This window comes from Tenrec ecaudatus, chromosome 3 (genome assembly GCF_050624435.1).
Source record: "Tenrec ecaudatus isolate mTenEca1 chromosome 3, mTenEca1.hap1, whole genome shotgun sequence".
Taxonomy (NCBI): domain Eukaryota; kingdom Metazoa; phylum Chordata; class Mammalia; order Afrosoricida; family Tenrecidae; genus Tenrec; species Tenrec ecaudatus.
This window is the reverse complement of record NC_134532.1, coordinates 72,355,326-72,377,876: the sequence shown is the minus strand read 5'-3', so window position 1 is coordinate 72,377,876 and position 22,551 is coordinate 72,355,326. Positions and strand designations below refer to the sequence as shown.

Genomic DNA, 22,551 nt, shown 5'->3' with positions numbered 1-22,551 from the left:
CCCCCTTCCTCCCCACTCCCCCCTCCCTCATGTGCCCTTGGTAATTTATACATCGTTATTTTGTCATACCTTGCCCTATCCGGAGTCTCCCTCCCCCCCCTTCTCTGCCGTCCCTCTCCCAGGGAGGAGGTCACATGTGGATCCTTGTAATCAGTTCCCCCTTTCCAACCCACTCACCCTCCACTCTCCCAGCATCGCCCCTCACACCCTTGGTCCTGAAGATACCATCCACCCTGGATTCCCTGTGCCTCCAGCCCTCATATGTACCAGTGTACAACCTCTGCCCTATCCAGCCCTGCAAGGTAGAATTCGGATCATGGTAGTTTGGGGGAGGAAGCATCCAGGATCTGGGGGAAAGCTGTGTTAAAATAATTTTTAAAGAATGTTGCATAAGGTCATTAGATTAAGTTAAAAATCTCATTGATATCTTACAGAGCAATAGAACCATACCCACTGAGGTCATCATCCTTTTTACCTGACAAATAATTTGCATCTCCTGCAAATGAAATTCTCTGGCTAACATGTAACTCCCTAGAGGCTGAAGTCTTTACCAAATAGGAGCTAGTAAGAGAACTGGTGGTTCCGTGTAGAATTCTCCCGTTCCATGAGGGAGATCCACGGTGTGATTTCTGGCCAGTGCACCTCATGCACAGCCAGCTCCCATCTGTCAGTGACCGTGTGTACTCTGCTATGGTGCCACTCAGGCTAACACAGACAGGCAGAGAGAGCAGGTGACCTACTTCCAAACACAACCCAATGACGACTAGGAATCACAATGGTTTTAATCTCAAAGACAATTAGAGGAAAGCAGGCTGCAAGACCGGGCAGCACGCTGCTCTATTGTGCTTGGATTCACTGTGGATGGAGAGATGATTCACCTGCAGCTCGCAGCGACAATACAGTAATGATGAATTGCCTTGGGTCAATCGGCTGCAGATGACCTCTTTAAAGTGTTGAAAAGCAAGGATGGATTTGAGGACTCGGGTGGGCCTGATTGAGCCAAACCATGGTATTTCCAATAGCCTCAAATGCATGTGAAAATTGGATGTTGAATAAGGAAGATTGAAGAAGAAGCGATGCACTTGAATATGGCGCTGGCAAAGAATACTGAATGACCCACAGCCTGCCAAAAGAACAAACAAATCTGCCTAGGATTTGAACAGCCAGAATGCACCTCAGAAGGAAGACTGTCTCACAGACATTGGGTATGATATCAGGAGAGCCTAGTTTCTGGGGAAAGGCGTTTTATTCTGTACAGTGGAGGGAGGCGGGGCAAAGGAGAGGAAGGCCCTCAAGGAGCTGGGTGGAGACAGTGGCGGCAGCAATGGCTCAGGCGTCAGAACAATGGCAAGGCCGGCACAGGACCGGGCAATGCTGCCTTCTATTGTGCATGGGGTGCTATGGGTCGGAACGGCCTGGAAGGCACCTCACAACAAGTAATAGAGAATATGATTTAAAATAGTTACACATTTTGAATGTTTGTTTTAGAGAGGTTCCTATGCTTTTTTTAGCAATGTTTTTTCCTTACGCTCACAAATACCCACAAGAATTAAAAATAGATGTTCAAACAAAATCTTGTACATGGATGTTCATAACAGCACTATTCATAATCACCGAGAGGCAGAAACAACCCTAGTGTTCATCGGTGGATTAAAAAAAAATGTAGTAAGTTTATCCATACGATGGGAATGTATTCATCCATGAAAAGGAATTAAGGGCCGAGATATGCTACAAGCTGGATGAACTTTCTAGAGCATTATGCTAAGTGACATAAGCCAGACACAGGGGCTGTGCTTTAGATGATCCCACTCCCATGAAGTGTCCAGAATAGACGCATCTATAAAGATAGAAATATTAGTGGTTTCAAGCGGCGGGAGGGAGGGTGGAATGGGCAGTAATTGCTTAATCGGAGCAATCATATGTAGAGCAGATACAGAGGACTGTTTCTTTTTTGGGGGTTTCCTGCCTTTAAAGGATGATGGAATTTTCTGGAACTAGAGAGAGGCAATGCTTGCGTACTATCTTGAAGTACTAAATTTCACTAGCCCCCACTGGTCTGCCAGTTTGACATACATACTGTGGTGGCTAGTGTGCCACGATGCAACCAGTCACGTTACCAGGATTTCATCTATAAGCAGGGGCACGCAAAGTGAACGGGATTCAGCCGAGCATCCAGACGAAGAACAACCTAGCAAGAGGGAATAGGCTGTCCACTTGGGAGGAATTAGCCCTTGAAAACCTTCTGGGTGAACAAGCAGCCATCTAGCTCAGAAGCAAAAAAGCCCACATGGAAGAAGCACACCACCCAGTGCGATCACGAGGGGCCCAAGGGACCAGGTATAAGGCATCATGCAAAAAAAATGTATGTATGGATATATATATATATATATATATATATATATATATATATATATATATATGATATTGAATGAAGGGGGAAGTGCAGAGTGGAGACCCAAGGCCCAAGTGACGGCCACTGGAGATCCCCTCACAGAGGGGTTTAGGAGAGGAGGTGGGTCAGTCAGGGTGTGAGGTAGTACCAACGAAGAACACAGCTTTCCACCAGATCCTGGATGCTTCCTCCCCCCAACTACCATGATCCGAATTCTACCTTGCAGGACTGGATAGGGCAGAGGTTGTACACTGGTGCATATGGGGGCTGGAGGCACAGGGAATCCAGGGTGGATGATACCTTCAGGACCAAGGGTGTGAGGGGCGATGCTGAGAGAGTGTAGGGTGAGTGGGTTGGAAAGGGGGAACTGATTACAAGGATCCACATGTGACCTCCTCCCTGGGAGAGGGATGGCAGAGAAGGGGGGGGAGGGAGACTCCGGATAGGGCAAGATATGACAAAATAACAATGTATAAATTACCAAGGGCACATGAGGGAGGGGGGAGTGGGGAGGAAGGGGGAAAAAGAAAGAGGACCTGATGCAAAGGGCTTAAGTGGAGAGCAAATGCCTTGAGAATGATTGGGGCAGGGAATGTATGGATGTGCTTTATACAATTGATGTAGGTATATGTATGGATTGTGATAAGAGCTGTATGAGTCCCTAATAAAACGTAAAAAAAGAAAATAAAATGATTAGGGCAAAGAATGTACAGATGTGCTTTATACAATTGATGTATGTATATGTATGGACTGTGATAAGAGTTGTATGAGCCCCTAATAAAACATTAAAAAAAAAAAAAAGAAAACCTTCTGGATACGGGGAATATTGTCTGATTCTGAAAACGAGATGAAGAACAGCAGTATTGTCCGAGACGGTTCTAGAAGAGGTGCCCTCAGGTTGGAAGACACTCAAAATATGACGGAGGAAGAGTTGCCTCGTCAAAGCACGGTTGACCATAATGACAGGGATGGAGAAAAGCGAGCAGGACTCAAAAAGAGAAGAAACAGCTGGATGTCCCGGAGAGGTGAGAGCGATGAAATTCTGATCTGCTTACTTTGGAAGGAGGTATCAGGCTTGGTAAAGTAGAAGGTCAACAAGTAAGAGTTAGACCTTCAATGAGACGGATCGCTGGCACAGTGGGCACCGCTGTGAACACGGCACAGGACCACACAAGTTCTCGTGCTGTAAGACGTAAAGGTGGCCCGAGTGGGAGCCAATTGCATGGCGCCTGAAGAGGAAGGGACTTTAGAAGGTCTTTCCCTGCGTCTCCTTTGTTGTGATGCCCTTTCGTTCCTGTAATCCTCATGTTGCCAAGATGCCACTGGTTCGGGGTCCTCGTTACTCCCCCCTTCTTTTTACGGAGAGCAAATTCACTTCCCGTACAGTGAAGCTTGTTAAAATTGGAGAGTGTACACGTTAGTGGCATTTGGTGTTACAGTTGGGGGGTGCCGTTGAGCTGGTTGTGACGCACAGCGGCTCGGTGCACGGCGGAAGGAAACACTGCCTGGTCCTGCGCCATCCTCCCAGTTGTTCTCTTTGATCCCATTTGTGGCTCCGCTGTTATCACACCACTTCTTGGAACGTCTTTCTATGTTTTGCTTTCCTTCCACTTTAGCAAACACGGTGTCCTTTTCTAGGGACTGGGCTCTTCCTAACGTGTCCAAAGGGAAGCAGACGACGTCTTGCCATCCTTGCTTCCAAGGAGCCCTGTGACTGTACTTCCAAAGCCAGATTTGTCTGTTTTTTGGGCAGCCCTTGGCACTGTCAACAGTCGTCACCAGCACCAAACGTCAAGGGGACGGATGAACAGCTGGACAAACGTTGATCACAGCGGGCTGCTAACATGACCAACGGGTCTGTCTTGGAAGAGATAAGGCCGTGGGGCACCTTAGAGGCAAAGACAGCAAGGCGTCAGCTTACATACTTCAGGAGAGACCAGTCTCTGGAGAAGGACATCGTGTTTGGTAACGTTGAGGGCGAGCGTAAAAGAGGAAGGCCCTCAAGGAGGTGGATAGACAGAGTGACTACATTAATCACATAAAGCATAGAAACCATTATGAGGGTGGTGAACGGAAGGCAGTGTTTCCTTCCATTGTGCATCAGGTTGATAGGGGTCAGAACTGACTCAATGGCACCTAACAATAACAACAACAACATAGAACTACTACTCGGTTGAAGGAAGCAGTGAACGCTAAACGCTCGATTATTTGGCAAATGGAGGAAGAAGGTATGTTTGGCTTGGAGGCTAAAGGACATGTGTCTTTATTACAATATCATAGAAGTGACTGTCACACTAGAATGTGCTCGAGATACCGTTCTTGAGAAGTGACGCGCAGAATTAGCACTCGGCGCGCTGCCATCTCTCCCCTCCTCTTGCTGTTCCTTTTGCAAAGTTTCCACTCTCAGGTTACCAAGCTCGTTATTTTTTTTCAGGAAGACAAGGGACAGCCAGAACAAGAACAAAGCACGTCACGGACGACACCCTTGTCCACCTTCTGTTCCTAGTGTCCCCACATTCGTTGTATGTGATGACAAGTCACCCCAAGGAGCATGCTGTTGCTGTCAGCTGCCACATTGCCTGGCCCTGCACCGTCTCCAAGCCTGCATGACTGATTGAACCTGGCGAGCCACGGGGTTTTGCGCTGCCGATTCCCCGGAAGCGAGGCTTGTAGTCTTAGTCTGTTGAAGTCTGCACAGCGCTGCTGCAACCCGTTCAGCGCCATAGCGATACGCATGGGCGGAGTGACAGTAACTGCACGTGAGATGGAGTGTCCCAGATGAACGTGGGTCACCCCCACGGAAAGTGGGAATCCTACCACTGAACAAACAGGCGTTCTTGCCCTCCGCTTCTCCATCAGTGTAAGCCACTCCCTGGATAATTGCCATAGGGGGGGGGGGAGAGTAGAAAGGCAGAGGGAAGCTATCGCCCTACATGGAAGGAAACATCAAGAGTATGGACATTAACATTATGTTAAAAGTGCAGTCCAAGAGCTATAAAGTGAAGAGCAAAAATCTTCTCCCATCCACCTCACACGCAATCCAAGTTTGATCCGCAGAGGCCATTGTTAAAAAGAAACGCTCCCCATTCGCAGTGTTTCTTTCCTTGCAGGGATGGGATGGCCCTGGGCCCTCTCTAGTCCGCCACGGAATGTGCTGCGTGAGTGACTTAGACTGATGGTGACGTGGAGCAAAACAAAGCAGGCCTGGCTTAGCTTTTTCCTTTTCTTTTTTTCCTCCTGAGAACTGGAGCCTGCAGAGGGAACGTGTCTCTGCTGCGTTTCTGAGAGCAGACTTTTCCTCAATGTGGAAAGGGCTGTCCCGGTGCAGTCCATTTATGATTGTGCGCATTAGGCTGTCTCTTTCAGGAGTGCATTAAACAAGCCACTTAGCTCTCACAGCAAGCCGTTTCTTCCAAGTTCGCTCTTATCAATAATAAAAGAATATTGAAAAATTTCCCTCCACCTTATTCCCGGGCCTTAGCCCACAACATGTTCAATAACTGGATAGAAAAGAGGTCCATGGATTGGTTCTGTTCTGAGGCTCTATCATGACCTATTTGGGATTTTAGTTGAAAACAATATATTTATACTTATATTTCTTGTGCCAATCTGTTGTGATGGACTTTTAAAGCCCTGTCAAGAGAAGAAATGTGATCAGTGATGGTAGGCTGGAGGGACTGCAATGAAGGAGTTGAAATAAAATAAGTGTGAACGTAAAAGCGATGTTCTATTCTGTAAACCACCCAACTCATAAGAAAGTGTTTAAGAGAGGAAGAGAGAAAGCCATGTGGAATTTAGCTCACTGACTTTACCCCTAACTCCTGTTTTTTGTTAGTATATTTTACTTCGGCTCTACCTACTCATAATCTTAGTACATGGGATCATTTGGCTTATGCCGTTAGCCCTTCAAAGAATGACATCTTCTTCTTTATCTATCTATTAAGATAGTATTTCTCTACTGTCCATTTTATAAAATGAGGACCTTTTCGCCTACTCCAACTCGACTTCTACTCTGACCTTCCAGTTTATCAGCTTGACCTTTAATTCTTACATATAAAGGATTACAGTTTTTTATTTTATGTAGATTTACATACACATGCATGTGAACCTTTATTATAATTGAAGGTTCTAAACATGGTCTAGAGCAGCAGTTCTCAACCTGTGGGTCAAGACCCCTAGAAAAAAACTGCTTGAGTATTAGGATAAATAGCTTTTCGACCATGAGTAAGAAAAGTAAATATTACTTTTTCCCCAATGTTTATTGCTTAATTACCTATGAGTGGTACTTTCAAGTCCCAAGACATGTTTACAAGTATTTCAAATCCCTAGACTTTTACTTAATGCATAATTTGATTATCATAGTTAACTATAGTCTAAATAAAACATGATCACTAATTTTCCCCCAAAGATGCTACAATTAAACATTATTATACATCATTATTAGTGGGACTGGGCATATTGCAAAACCTCAATAAATGTGCAATAAAAACCAAACCCAACTCACTGTCACCACGGCAATACCAGCTCATGGCAACCCTACAGGACAGGGATGGGACTGCCCTGTGGGTTTTCAAGACTGTAATTCTTTGTAAGAGTAGAAAGCCCTTACTTTCCCCCAATAAATGCACACACATATGTTTATATTTCTTTCCTTACTTGCTTTGCTTTATGATAAATATCTTAATATAATTGCTATTCCATCATATTTCCTTTGATTTTAATGTCCCTTCTTAATTTTATTATCCTATTTGTTGCATGTGGCTTTAATCGCAAATATGTCCTGATTAAAATGTATGTTTTTAAAAATTAACGATGTATTTATTTGAAAACGTATGTTTTAATGTCAAAACAGGCCACCTGTAAGTAAGGAATTGCGACTGTTCCCTGAACTCATTTCGTCCTAACAGGGATATTCTAGATAACCTGAGTTGCCTTGTGTCCTCCCTCGTGACCTGAGTTACCTCGTGAGTCCCCTCCTGTCCATCCCTGTGCCTCCGCCCCACTGTTTCCTTGACACACTCCCCAAACCACGCGGGGGGAGCGGAAGAGAGAGAACTGAGAACAAGAAGAAATTCACAGGCTGAACCAAGCCAGCGCGCATTTCACCCATTTTGTAGGCGTTTCCACAATTTGCTAAAGCAAATTCAGCGCGGCAGATGGGTGTTCTGGAGGACGAATGTGGACCGGTGGAGCAAGATTGAAGCGTTGTGGTTGAAATGTCCGTAATTATGCCTATTCACTGGAAAAATACACCTACCTATTTGCTTAGGGGTTCTTCACAGCCCCGCCCCTTGGCTAGCTAGCATGCCAACCTGGGCTGTGTTGGCCACCGACCAGCCACCTTCAGTGACAGGGACCTGAACCCCTCCCTCCGGGAAACGAGAGGCCTTCAGCGCAGGGCAGCCTCCTGTGTTCCCTTTCGTTGCCTTTTTAACCGAGTGAAGAAACGCAGCTTGAAAGTGGGGGGCTCTGCCCGCTGGACCTGCACCAGCCCCAGCTGCTCCGTCCCTCCCTCCCTGCTGGTGTCCGGGAGGCGCCGGCCAGGACGCTAACCAAGACAGCCATTGACCCGCCTTGCGCTTCCCTAGCTGCCTGCTGGAACCTGGACACTCCGGTTCCAGGAGCAGAGCGATTCTTTCCATCTTCTGCAAAAGATAACCCGGGCTATTCTGATGGGCCGATGGTTTCTCACGTTCAGTTGGCTTGTACTCTGTTTCCATCAGAGGTTCTTTAGAACAAAGTCAGTTCCCAGCTGCCCGAATGTCTTCGGGACTGGAAATGAGCGGCGCCCTTGCCTGGATTCCCTTAGGGCTCCTGGCCAGGATCCGCAGACCGACCAGCCCCAGCCCTGCCCTCCTCCTCTGCCCAGGTAGCACCCTGCAGAGTGAGGCAGGCGACCAGAGCTGCCTCTTCAACTGCTACACCCACTAAGGCCCCTGGCACCCCTCTGGCTATCCTTTGGGACTACTGGGAGTTCCATGACTGCGTTCCCCCTCCTTCTCAAACGCCAATAGAATCGTCCTAAAGAATATAGGAGTAAAAGGTCACCCCTCCGCCCCAAAAAAAGCATTCAATTCGCTAAAAGGAACAAAATGTGTACACGTGAGCAATCTAGTTCCAGCACTTACTCACAACTAGATTGCTCAATATGTTGGAATATTTACCATGTATAAGGCTTAATTTCAAAGCAAATCTATCGAACTTAGTCATAAGCTATGAGTCAGTCTCATCCCAGAAATCACTCCGAGGTGGTATATGAGCAAATACAATGAAGAACCCGTATACCAGAAATCATAGAGAAAGAAGCCACTCCGGACTCCTGGCTCTCCTAACAACAACATTAAGAGCGATATTATAAATCATGAGCAAGAAGGAACTTGAATCCCGGCACTGATAAATGTTGCATATCTCAGTGGCATACCACCTTGCCAAGGCTTGGGGAGAAATTACGCCTTCCTTCTACTGTTACTACCAAACAGCAGGGAGTTGGTATTTTCGCATAGGAAGAAATTTCATCTCTACATGCATATGACATTGTGCAGGAAGGAAGGCATGGAGCGTTGTTTCCATAATAAGCTCCCCAGGAAGATGGGATGCACAGACTGTAGGCCTCTTCCTAATATGGAGAATCAGATTTCCATTTTGACCCGCCATCAGGACACTTCTTGTCTTAGGAAGAAGAACCGTCTTAGTCTCAATACATACGACACACAGCACACAAGAGCCAATAAAGCGCACCCACTCTCAGGTTCCAACATGAAATGAAATGACTATGGCAGGAACTTTCACCCTTAAAAAAAAAAACCCAATGGGTCCAAGGTGGTTATAAATGATTCCTGTCGCATAGTATATAGTAGGTGATCAATAAAATATGTATGAGAGAATAAGTGAACATAGGCATGACGAAACAGATCATTATTTAACATTATTAGTACTGATAGTAGTGGAGCCAGTGAGTCAGTTGCAAGCACGGTGACCCAGAGTGTTACAGAACTGCTTCCCTGGATTTTCAAGGTTATGTACTTTTGAAGGGACTTTACTGGACTCACCTTCTCGGGTTCCTTTGGGATTGAACTGCCAACCTTGTGGTTAGCAGTCAAGTGCTTCTTGATCATTAATGCCACCCTACCAGCTCCTAGTCATCCTGAGGAATAGACTAGTGCTTGGTATATGTCTTTATCAAACATATTGTAAAACGTTTTACCCGTGTGGTAGCCTTTGTTATTTGATATTTAGCTATAAATAATATAGCTAAAATGGATTTAAAAACCTCTAAGTGAAATATCTATTACTGACTTCATGTAGTTGTTAGTTGTCATCGAGTCCATTCCATCTCAGAGTGGCCTCGGCACAGCAGAGCAAACCCCGCCCGGTCCTGCGCCGCCCTCACAATTGTTCTTAGATTTGAGCCCGTCGCTGCAGCCGCTGTGGCAGCCGTGTCACTGCCGGCCTTCCTCTTTCTGCTGCCCTCTCACTACACCAACCACGATGGCTTCTCCAGGGGCCGTCTCTCATGATAACGTGTCCAAAGGATGTGACAGGCAGTCTTGTCACCCTGGCCTCCCAGGAGCATGCTGGCTATACTCACTGTGTGCATGTCATTGTAATATGTGGGAGCATGCGTGAACATGAGAGGCAACACCCCAAAATGAACGATCAGGGTTTGAGTAGAAAGGTAGTGGGGTGTGAGGACTAACAATTCCTGTTTTAATCACTAACTGGTGAACACTAACGGGGAGCTCAAAAATCGATACCCTTAGTCCTTGATATCTGTTTCATTTGGATGTATAGTTTCGAAGAGTCACTGGGTGACACAAACTGTTGAGTGTTTGACTATTAGCCAGAGCGTTTGTGGTTCGAGCCCAACTACATGGTGGCAGTCAGGCTAATCTGCTCCAAAAGTGGAGAGAGAGCCTTGCGAACCTACCCTGCACACCTGGTGTTGGCAAGAGATGGATTCCATGAGTGGAAACTAGTGCCACTCATAATGTAGAGTGTGCATCCGTCAGGGTTTGGTCAGGAAAACAAACCAAATATTTCAAGTAGGAAGGAATTGGGAGTGACCAGAGGTTTAGAGGCTTTCAGACGTGCTGTAAAACTAGTAGAGTAAATGTCAGGAAAGCTCCTTGTAATGTTCGGGGAATCAAGAAGCCCAGGAATTAGAAGAAACCTCTGCCAACTCTCTCAGTGCCCTTCAGAATCTCAGGATGGTGATTTCTGAAAGCATCCCTCAAGGTGCCTATGCAAAAACCTCATGTTATCTTTAATTCCATCTCAAAGGGTACCTTTTACTCATGGAACCTACAGTCAGAAACTGATGATAGATGTAGTTTCCAGGCTTCCAGACCTGACAATGCAGGGGAAATATGGATGGAAGTGGGACTGTTACAGACATCTCAAGCTGCTGTACATAGCATCCTTGGCTGCTAACGGAAAGCTTGGATGCTCGACTCCTTCAGAGACACCTTAGAAGAAAGGCCAGGTGGTCGTTTCCCAAATGCCAGCCATTGGCAACACTATGGAACCGAGTTCCAAGGACACACAAGGAGGTTGTTGTGAGCCAGGATCCAGGGGGACAGCAACTGGTTAGAACGGTTGCTAAAATCCCAACAGAAGATTCAGCAGAATGATTTCAGTAATAAGTCTATAGTTCAACATGAATCGTTCTCATTTTGCATGTAAACTGTCACTCTCCTCTGGGTAGGTTGTTGTCAGTGTCTTCCAAAAACATTTTGAGTTGAAAAATCCCTCTAGGCTTGTCCCAGAAAGTTATGTACATTGGGTAGCTCTTACTGACTATAGATTGTTTCCTTGCCCCAGAATGAACAAAGCCTGATGACTAGTCTCCTGTGGACTATGAGGATGATGAGGCTTTGTTGTTGTTGTTGTTATTGTTGTTGTTGTTGTAGTAAGTGCTGTTGAGTTACTTCTGACTCATAGGGACCTTATGTACGATAGAACAAAACACTGCTCTGGCCTGCACTGGCCTCACAATTGTTCCTATGTTTGAGCCCAGTGAAGCTCAATAAAGGTAGCCCAGATCCTGCGATATTGATGGAAGACTGTTGCAAGAATCCCTGTGTGCTGCAAATGGTAATAAGCTAAAATAAAGTAAAAACGTATTACTACCAGGGAATGCTACTTGCTGCACTAGGCAGGCAGGGCAACCCGGGAGAAGAGGTGCACACCCTCCAGAAAGGGCATGCATGCCACTGCGGTTTTGCCTAGGTGAAGGGCAATTTAGCGGAGGTTCTCTGAGCAAATAATAGTGGACCACCAGAGCAATGGAACCAGCGAAGGGTAAGACTCATTGAGAATGTCACAGAAACGGGGAGCTATGTCTCTCTGGACTAACCTTGTCAGGCTTCTAATATCAATTCGAGGCCTTCAATCTCTTTAAGTTTCAATAGTGTAGGGGGTTGGGAATGGCGTACTCTAGAACTAGATCTAAAGAGACAAACAGACAATTACAGTTATAGTCCTGTCAGTAGAACCACACAAAACAAAAATATTCCCCTCACTCCTTCCAACACGAGGCTGGAAATTATAGTCTCTTGGGCAATGTCAGAAAGAAAAAAACATCATGAACTATCTCACCTTCATTCACTGTTCTGGCCCCTCCCTCATCCTTGGTGCATCTGTCCAGGAAGGATCTGCCTGACCACCCAGACTGTGAGCAATGTACTGGCCTAAGACGAGTTCTCCCTGGAAACTCTCTTGTCATTTTCTTTGGGTGAAGGAGTGCTGAAAACCAACAAACAAGTATCGGGCTCTTCTTTTGATCCATTAACCAAGAAAAACAGCCTCTTTTCTTTATCCCCCTTCAGTCCCTAGAGTTTGCTTTCTCCTGTTAGTGCCGGGGAAATAAAGGATCCAAAAAGCCACCTAGGAAGATGCCCCGGGGGCAGTCCAAGGTCCACACACCCTTCTCTCCAGCAGATGATGGAAGACCCAGCCAAAAACAGCATGCATGGGGAGAAGGGAAGGGATGAGAGTGGTGTATTAGCATTCTTAAGTTGCTGCTTCTTCACTGTATTTCATTAGCCACAGTGGGTAAAGATAAGTAGTTGGAATATAAGAATATACTGAGAACCTGACAAAACACTAGGATCTGTTTACAATAGAGGAAGAAAGGGGGAAAGAGAAAGAAAAAGGGAAAAGAGAGTTGTAATTTTGTCAACTAAAGCTAAGCCTCTAGGATGAGAAGGCGTGACTGTGAATTGCAAATGCTGCCATATCGAAAAGACTGAGGACATATCGATAATGTTTCTGTTTCCTCTGTGTTCATTTTCCCTTAGTCTGAAAAGTGGTTTACTTAAATTTATACTTTCTTTCATAATGTAGTGTAGAATGTATTTAAACATCATTGCTCAACTCACTTTCCTTATATTAATTCTCCATAATAGTGAATAATCGGTCATAAAAGGGGAATTAAAATAAAAAGGTACAGCCCAATCCTAAAACTATAGGTTGAATACACAGGACCGCAGTTATGTGGTTGTAGAAATGACTTTTCATGACGCTATAGGTTGACATCTATGTGCTATAGAGATTTCCTTATGCTCAGTTGATTCATGCAGTGTTGTTGGTTATTGTGGTTAAGTGGGGTCCAGTAGCTTCTGACTCAGAGAGAGACCATACGCACAGCAAAGTAAAACATTGCCGAATCCGCCCCTTCCTCCCAGTCATTGTGTGTGAGCCCACGTGGCGACCACTGTAATCGCTGTAGATCATCTTGTCCGGCAAAGCACACATCGGAGTCGGGGGGTAGCTAAAAATTGGGACCTGAAAATTGGGACACTCTAGAGGAAAGGGGATCACATTCATCATAAAAAAGGATTCGTCAAGATCTATCTTGGAGCACAATGCTGGCTGTGGTAGGATAATATCTAGCTGCATACAAGGAAATTTAGTCAACACAATTATGATTCAAACTCATGCACCAACCACTAAAGCTAGTGATGAAGAAATTGAAAAATGTTATCAACTTCTACAATCAGAAATTTATCAAATATGCAATCAAGGTGCACTGACAATTATTGGCAAGGGAATCAAGAAGAAGGAACAGTACTTGGAAAATATGGCCTTGATTATAGAAATAAAGCTGGTTGGGGACGGCACAATAGAATTTTGCAAGACCAATGACTTCTTCATCACAAGTACCTTTTCCAACAATTCAAAAGGTGACTATAAATATGGACTTCTCCAGATGAATACACAGAAATCAAATTAGCTACATCTGTGTGAACAGACAATGGAGACGTTCAATACCAGCAGCTAAAATCAGGCCAGCGGCTGTCTGGAACAAACCATCAATTGCTCACATGTAAATTCAGGTTGAAGTTGAAGAAACTTAAAATAAGTTCATGAGAGCCAAAATACAAATTTGAGTATTTCCCACCTGATTTTTCAGGCTGTCTCGAGTAAAAATTAAAGACCAAAATACCCCAAACAAATCCATTGCCATTGAGTCAATCCCAACTCAGAGTAACCTAGACTATAAATTTTCTTTTCTTTCTTTTTAAAATCACCAAAGGACTGAAGATGCCTGGGCTTTTATTCTGTAATGTTTGTAAGACTGTGTTCATTAAATGCAAACCAGAAAAGGAGGGCGTCTTGGCAGAACAGGAGAAGTGAGGCACACTTGATGGTCAGATCGACTTAAATATGATTCAGGGCATAGAGTCTAGTCCACGCTCCAGCTCTTTCTCTGGTTTGGGCTTCGCTGGGCTCCCAGGGCTTGGCCACATTATTTGCTACTGGATCTTGTGGATTGGGAACTCTTAACAAAGCCTGGATCAGAACTGTATGGATCTGCAGTGCTGGGGACCACTTACCTTTCAAAATATCTAAACATTTCTTCCCAACTTGTCTACATTAGGTGATAAGTATGGGGGAATCCTGGGGGCCAGCAAGGACCACATGAAAATAACAGGCGTTGCTCTCACCTGGTTCTGCTCTAGTGCCAGGACCGAGTGCTGCCGGCAAACGCTGGGTTCCTTGTTTCCTATTTTTACCAGTTGCTGTCATGACAATTCGGACTCAAGGTGACCCATATATGTAAGGATACAACTGTGTTCCACTGGCTTTTAAATGGAGTCCTTTGGGATGTAGATTGTCAAGTCTTTCTTCCAAGTTGTCTCTGGGCGAACTTGACAATCCTGTGGGGCAACCGGCCATCTTGTCAGATCCCGAGCTTGGTCTCTGGTCTCTTCTTTCTTTTTTTTTTCTTCCTTCCTTCCTTCCTCTTTCCTTTCTTTCTTTTCTTGATTGACCTAAGGAGGAACCCTAGTGGTCTAGTGGTTACATATTGAGCTTTGATTTACAAGGTAAGCTGTTCAAAGCCACCAGCCGCTTTGTGGAAGAAAGATGGGGCTTTGTACTCCTTTGAAGAATTAACAGTCTTGGAAACTCATAGGCAATTGTACCCCGACCTATAGAGTCTGTCTGAATCTGCATCGACTTGATGGCAGTGAATTTGGTTTGGGTTGTTGATTTACCTAAATGTACTTTTTAAGAGTACTGTGTAGTAGTTACATGTTGAGCTGAGATCCACGTAGTTGGCAGTTCAAAACCACCAGCAGCTCCCCGAGACAAAGTCTGGACATTCTACTCCTCTAACCACTTACAGTCTCAGAAACCCACGGGCGATCTTGGCTGCATGGCAGTGAGTTTGGTTTCTGGTTTACAGTTCTCAAGTTTCTGGAAACCCAGCTGTTTGGTTTTAAGAAAGAAAAGGAAAATATTCATTATGACTCTCCATTTTTGGAGGGGGAGTTATTTCAGTTTATCCTCTAGGGTTCATAAGAGTCAGCATCAAAAGGCAATAAGTTTTATATAATTGTTTTCAAAGTATTTTTAATTGCTATTTTTTCATAACATAAAAGTTGGGAAAAGTATTAAAATTTTAAAAATAGGGTTATTAAACTCACCATTATTTAAGCTTAAATATCTTATATATAGGAAAACAGAATTTATTAAAATTCTAGTTTCCTGGATTCAATAGAAGCAAATTCATCAATAATAATAGCTACTTCTTTGCTTATCTCACTTTTAATTATGTAAGAGAATTTCCATGTTTGATCATTTTAAGAGACTACATCTTTTTTAAAAAAATCATTTTATTGGGCTCATACAACTCTTATCACAATCTATACATCCATCCAGTGGATCAAGCACATTTATACATTTGTTTCCCTCATCATTCTCAAAACACTTACTTTCTAGAGACTGCAAATCTTCATGCAAGCAGAAAGCCCCACCTTTCCCTCGTGGAACACCTAGAGAATGCAAAACACTGACCTTGCAGTGAACAGCCCAGTAAGTAAAGCATATACACTACCAACGCTCCTAAAAATCAGACCAAAAAAAGACAACTCTAAACAAAAAACATTATTTCTATCTTTCTCTGGTTGTCTGGTACTTTCTGTCATCAGAATTACTATCCCAGAAGGCTAACTAAAAGTGTTTGCGCTCTCATTTGCCATTGAGTCATGACAACCCCATTAAAAAGCCCAGGGAAATTCTAAAGACTGATAAAAATTCCAGCTGATATATTTATTTATTTTATCAAGTTTATTGGCACTTCTTCCTCATATCCCACAAATCAATAGTTCAGTCATATCAAGAAGAGTTGTACAGTCATTATCACAGAGAACATTTTCTTCTTGTACACATTATTAGTATATAGTTTTAAATTGTTGCAAAATATATGCAACAAAACATTCTCCACTCAATGTCTACATGTATAATTTAGTGCTATTGATTATATTCTTCATGTTGTGTAACCTTTGTTGATATGCTTTGCCAAATCATTCCACCACTATTAACATATACTCAATGGCCCCTAAGCCAAAACTCTTCCTCCTTCACCCATGGTAACCATTGGTCAATTTTGTTTGTTTGTTTTTAGTAGTTTCTTGATGTAAAATTCACATATCATATACTTCCATAGTTAAGTCACCTTTTAAAAGAATTATATATATATATATATATATATATATATATATATATATATATATATATATATCTCACAATCAGTCCTAATGCTCCTTCTCCCCTCCTGCCTTCATTGTTTGCTCCCCAATTCCCCTCACCCTTCCCACCCCCATTCATGATCAGTTATTTTCTCTATGCATCCACAACTTCTGTGCTTCCCAAACTGGGAAACCTAACAATAAAAAACAAAAGTGAAATATAAAGAAGAAAATAATAATAATATGAAGATTAAAATAAAGCATAAGAAAGAAAAGACCACCAACAATTAAAAACACCTAGAGAAGAAATTCCTGTGTGGAACAAGCAAGAAATATTTGAGCCTAGAGCAAATTCAGACCAAATATCACATAATACCATGGTTTGATCCACTATAAACAAGCTTACAGTATTCTTTGTCTGATAGCAAAACTGTTTGAGTCCCTCACCTGTGGGCACAGGGGATCTACCAGAGGCTTAGTCTGCCAAGATACTCCGTAGGTGGATTTTGCGTTCCCACTGTCTTCCATAGCTCTCTACAAATTGGGTGTTCACAATTGAAGCTCTGATATGTTTCCCTTTATCATATTTGGATTTTGTTATCCTCGTCTTTGGATCCTGCAGGCTGGTGGGTTTCTTCAACATGGACTTAGTTGATGCCTCACTTAGATAGCTATTTGTTTGAATACAAGCTTTTAAGACCCCAGACACTTCCAATGAATAGGCATACACCATCTGCTTTCTTTACCACACTTTCCTGCTGAGGTGTTTTTGAAATCTCAATTTTGTAAGTGCCTCGCCTAAGTAAATAGCTTATTATCACTGCTTTCATAATATCTCTAACTGGTTTATTCCAAAGCAGCTCCTTATACTCTGAATTTCACAGGAAAATGTTGTATCTGTTTCCAGTAAGAAATGTCCTAATATATTAGGACACTCCTGAATGGTTGCATTATTACCATGACAACAAAGATCACTGTGTGGAATAACGTGTTTTCTTCTGCAGTCCATCTGTCATTTATATTTGATGCCAGTTTCAAAATAGTCATTGATTGTGGTTTTCTAGGGAGTGTTTTCTACAGCGGCACTGTTCGAGTTTTCTAGAGGACTAATCTTCATAATTCAACACAGTTTTTAACATTGTAGAAGTTGAACGTTCTTAGAACTTGCACACTTAAATGAGTAGCATGCCCCTGACATTCAAATAACCCCAAATTCTTTCCCACATTTCCAAGTATCTAACAGGTACCTATGTGGCTGAAATCCACTGTCTATCAAACATCTTGCTTCCATATGGATAACTCATCAGAGCCCCAAATGCCAATTTGAACGTATTCCTATTACAGAGGCTTGTCTCTAGTTCAGCTCAATCCGTTCTCACCATCAATTATAGCCATTGCTATTCCCTGTACCTGTATTTGAAGACAAAAACAAACATGAAATTAGAATTTAAGGTGTTTTCTTCAAGTAGGAGGTCAGACTCCTGTTTATCAGCCTAGCCTTGACTATATTCACCTTATTCCTGTACTTACTCCTCTGGAATTATTTTCCAGATGTTACTATTGTGGTAATTACTCTCTCTTCAAGAAAAGGGACTTATTCTAATGAAAGGAACTTTTTAATTTTTTCTTCATTGGGATCTTTCCCCAGTAACATATGTGATGTGAAGGGGCAGCCAAAAAGAAGACCCTTGCCAAGATGCATTGACACAGTGGCTGCATCAATGGTCTTAAACACAAGAACAATTATGAGGATGGAGCAAGAGTGGGTACGAGTTATTCAATTGTACATAAAGTGCCCATGAGTCACTACCCAAGAGCACTTAACATCAACATGTGTCCATCATGTATGTGATATGTCCATCAGTAAAGCCTCACTACAACAGATCAGTCTCAGAAGTTCTATGAGAGGAATATTCACTCAACCTAGAAATTTTTCAAAAGTTAAGAAACAAATGCCTGTCTCAGAGTCCTGGTAGTGTTGTTAGATAGGCATTGGTCAGCTAACCTCAAGTTGGATGGTTCAAATCCACAAACCACTCCATGGGAAAAAGATGAGGGTATGTGCTTCCCAAAAGATTTAAAGTGTAGGAAACCTGAGGAGTCAGACTAGAGTCCACGTTGATGGGTTTTAGTTTAGTAGCAACAAGGAGAAGTTCAAGAGCAATAAGACTGTAGGCTTCCTTACATCCACAGATGAAGATAACAAAATCCAACTATGACAAAGGAAAAGTTTCAGAACGTAAATTGTGAACACCCATGGAAGACAATGGGAACCCAAAATCCATCTGCAGAGTACTAGGCAGATTAAACCTGAGGCAGATCCCCTCTAGCCACAGGGGAGGGACTCAAAAAGTTTTACTACTGTCAGGGGAAGCCAGCCCCTAACACGTCATTACAGGTCCAGTAGGTGCAATTGTACAGCGATAATAAGTAAAGATCATAGTAAAGTTATAGAGAGCATGAGAGATAGAAGGGAAATATTGAGATAAATGGGGATCAGACACAATTCATGGTAGCATGCTCACCTCTGCCCCGCAAGATGGTCCACATGGAGGGAGAGAGAGAGAGAGAGAGCCTTAATGCTAGCCCAGACCCCTTTTATATTCTCTGGGGACATGCAAGCCCCCTAATTACAGGTGAGGACATACGTCACTGGAAGGGGCTGTCCTATGGGTAATACAGTAATGAGAGGGGGGTGGTCTAGGGACATACACGCAATAGGAAGGGGGATTGGGGGCACACATGTGACAAGATGGGCGGACTCTAGATTCAAGATGGCGACCTAGCCTTAGTCATCCTTGGGTGGGTTTGACCTCTCTGGGGTCTCCTACAAGGAAACAGACAACTACTATCCTTATCAGAAGGGAGTGGGCCCTGTTTGTTGTGGGAAAAACAGTGGTGACTACTTGCTCTAGATGGTGGATAGCTCTCAGGGAGAATCCCCTGACCTACTTCTGATGACCTCCAAATATAGTCATTCCCAAGCAGCTGTCTGGCATATGTTTGGGGGAGACAGCTTGGGAGAAATCCTTCTGTATCCCACATACTATCAAACAGAGATGATTGTAAACTTGAGTATGGGGGAGAAACCATGGTATAATATGATACTTGGTCAGTTGATCTCCCTCTTGACCCAATCTGAATGTACTCTAGGCTCAAATAATTCTCATTTGTTTCACAGCAGAAATTTCTTCTCTGGGTTTTTTATTATTGTTGGTCTTTTAAAAAATTATTATTTAATCTTTGTATTACTATTATTTTCCTCTTGCTGTTTTGCTTTATATCACTTCTATTGGGTTTTGCAGTTCATAAAGCACAGAAGGAATGGGTGCTTAGAGATAATAACAGATTCAATGGTTTATCTGGGATGTGGGCTTAGGGGTGGGGAGGAGGGGTATAATTGGGGAGTAAACAATGGATGCTAGAAGGTGAGGAAGCATTAGAACTGATTGTGATTTTATATATATATACACACACACACAAAACTCTCCTTAAAATTGGTACTCTATGATGCTCACTCTCCCGACACAACTGCTGAAGCCAAAGTGGGTGAACAAGTAAATGTGGTGAAGAAAGCTGATGGTGCCCGGCTATCAAAAGAGATAGTGACTGGGGTCTTAAAGGCTTGAAGATAAACAAGCGGCCATCTAGCTCAGAAGCAACAAAGCCCACATGGAAGAACACACCAGCCTGAGAGAGCAAGTGATCCCAAAGGGATCAGTTATCAGGCATCAAAGAACAAAAAATCATCATATGATTGGCTGCACACCTCCATGATAGGATCGCTGAAGACAAATGGGTGCATAAGCAAATGTGGCGAAGAAAGCTGATGGTGCCCGGCTATCAAAAGAGATAGTGTCTGGGGTCTTAAAGGCTTGAAGATAAACAAGCGGCCATCTAGCTCAGAAGCAAAAAAGCCCACATGGAAGAAGCACACCAGCCAGTGCGATCACGAGGTGTCAAAGGGACCAGGTATAGGGCATCATGCAAAAAAAAAAAAAAAGAATATGTGTGTGTGTATGTGTATATATATATGTGTGTGTGTATATATATACCACATTGAATGAAGGGGGAAGTGCAGAGTGGAGACCCAAGGCCCAAGAGTCGTCCACTGGAGATCCCCTCATAGAGGGGCTTAGGAGAGGAGATGGGTCAGTCAGGGTGCAAGGTAGTACCGACGAAGAATACAGCTTTCCCCCAGATCCTGGATGCTTCCTCCCCTCAACTACCATGACCCAAATTCTACCTTGCAGGGCTCGATAGGGCAGAGGTTGTACACTGGTACATATGAGGGCTGGAGGCACAGGGAACCCAGGGTGGACGATACTTTCAGGACCAAGGGTGTGAGGGGTGATGCTGGGAGAGCGTAAGGTGAGTGGGTTGGAAAGGGGGAACTGATTACAGGGATCCACTTGTGACCTCCTCCCTGGGAGAGGGACGACAGAGAAGGGGGGGAAGGGAGACTCCGGATAGAGCAAGATATGACAAAATAACGATGTATAAAATACAAAGGGCACATGAGGGAGGGGGGAGCGGGAAGGGAGGGGAAAAAAAAGAGGACCTGATGCAAAGGGCTTAAGTGGAGAGCAAATGCTTTGAGAATGATTGGGGCAGGGAATGTATGGATGTGCTTTATACAATTGATGTATGTATTTGTATGGATTGTGATAAGAGTTATATGAGTCCCTAATAAAATGTAAAAAAAGAAAAGGGAAAAGAAAGAAAGAAAAGAAAATGATTAGGGCAAAGAATGTACAGATGTGCTTTATACAATTGATGTATGTATATGTATGGACTGTGATAAGAGTTGTATAAGCCCCTAATAAAACGTTAAAAAAAATTTTTTAATTAAAAAAAAAACTCTCCTTAAAGCAATTTAACTATGAAAGTGTATGATATGTGAATATTATATCAAGAAAACTACTGAAACAAAGAGAGAGAGAGAGACCATACTTGATCACGGGGTATCATAGGTGAAGGAAGAGTTTTAGCTTAGGGGACATTGAGTTTATGTTAATGGTGGCAAAACAATTTAGAAATGAATATCAATAATGGGAGTACAACATGAAGAGTATACTCAGTGGCCCTAAATTATACATGTAGAATTTGTTGAACTGGAGAATGTTTGGGTGTGTCTATTTTTGCCACAATTATAAAAATAATTACATGAATAACAACGAGTACAAGGAAGAAGAAACTGTTCTAGAAGTGACTGTGGTGATGATTCTACAACTCTTCTGGATTTGACTGGATTATTGAGATGTATGACATGTGGATGAAGTTCCAATAAAACTGAAAAGATATATATACTTCCATAATATCCTTGAGATAATATCTCAATCTTCCAAGGCCTTGAAGAACTGTTCTTTGAATATTGGTGTTCCTTTCAGCAAAATAAAACGAGGTCTGCCTGTATTGGGTTGTGTGGGGAGGCCATAGTCAGGGGGTCCTGTATGGCTTCCTTCCCAAGGGGCAGGTCAGGAGAGGTAAGGGAGCGGGGTCCATGCCAGGTTGAGGGGAAGTCACTCACTGGACACCATTCGATCACATTTTATCCTCACAACATTCCCGTGACGTAGGTACGGTAGCTCCATCTTACAGATGAGACTGAGGCTCAAGAGGTTAATAGATACACACACGGCTGGCAGCACCATGTCCGATTCCTCACCCGTGGGTTGGCAGAGCACCACAGTGGCCAGCTGGGTGGGGGCCCTGCAGACACAGGACTCCCGCCAGTGGTTCTGAGGGAAGCAGGGAGTAGGGTAGAGGGGTGAGCATGTCCAGCCACATACTTTTTAAGAGTTTTATGTCATGCAGATTATTCAGTACTAGAAAAAATAAAATTAATAAAGCAAACTTCTCATTTTTTACAATGTTTAGAAAGAGGGAATATTTTTATAGAGATAATAATCTTAACATGACACAATTCTTGATATGAAAAACAAAATACATTGAAATAACAATAAACAGAAAAGATTCAAAGCTAACTCACAAAATTATTTTTTATTTATCCATTTTCTTTCCATTTCATTTTCCACAGACTTCTTACATTTCTTCTATTAAGCCTTTTTATATTCTATATTCAACTATATATGATAGTCTTACCTTCATTACATTTAATAATTATATTTAATGGTTAATGATATATTTTTGGTATACTGTAGTCTATTAAAGGATATCTAT

At 43.1% G+C, this 22,551-nt stretch overlaps 1 pseudogene; it reads right to left on the bottom strand.

Annotated features, from left to right (window-relative positions):
- Nucleotides 1–14,053: 14,053 nt before the first annotated feature.
- LOC142442283 (ubiquitin-conjugating enzyme E2 N-like) lies at nucleotides 14,054–22,022 on the bottom strand (annotated as a pseudogene).
- Nucleotides 22,023–22,551: the final 529 nt, after the last annotated feature.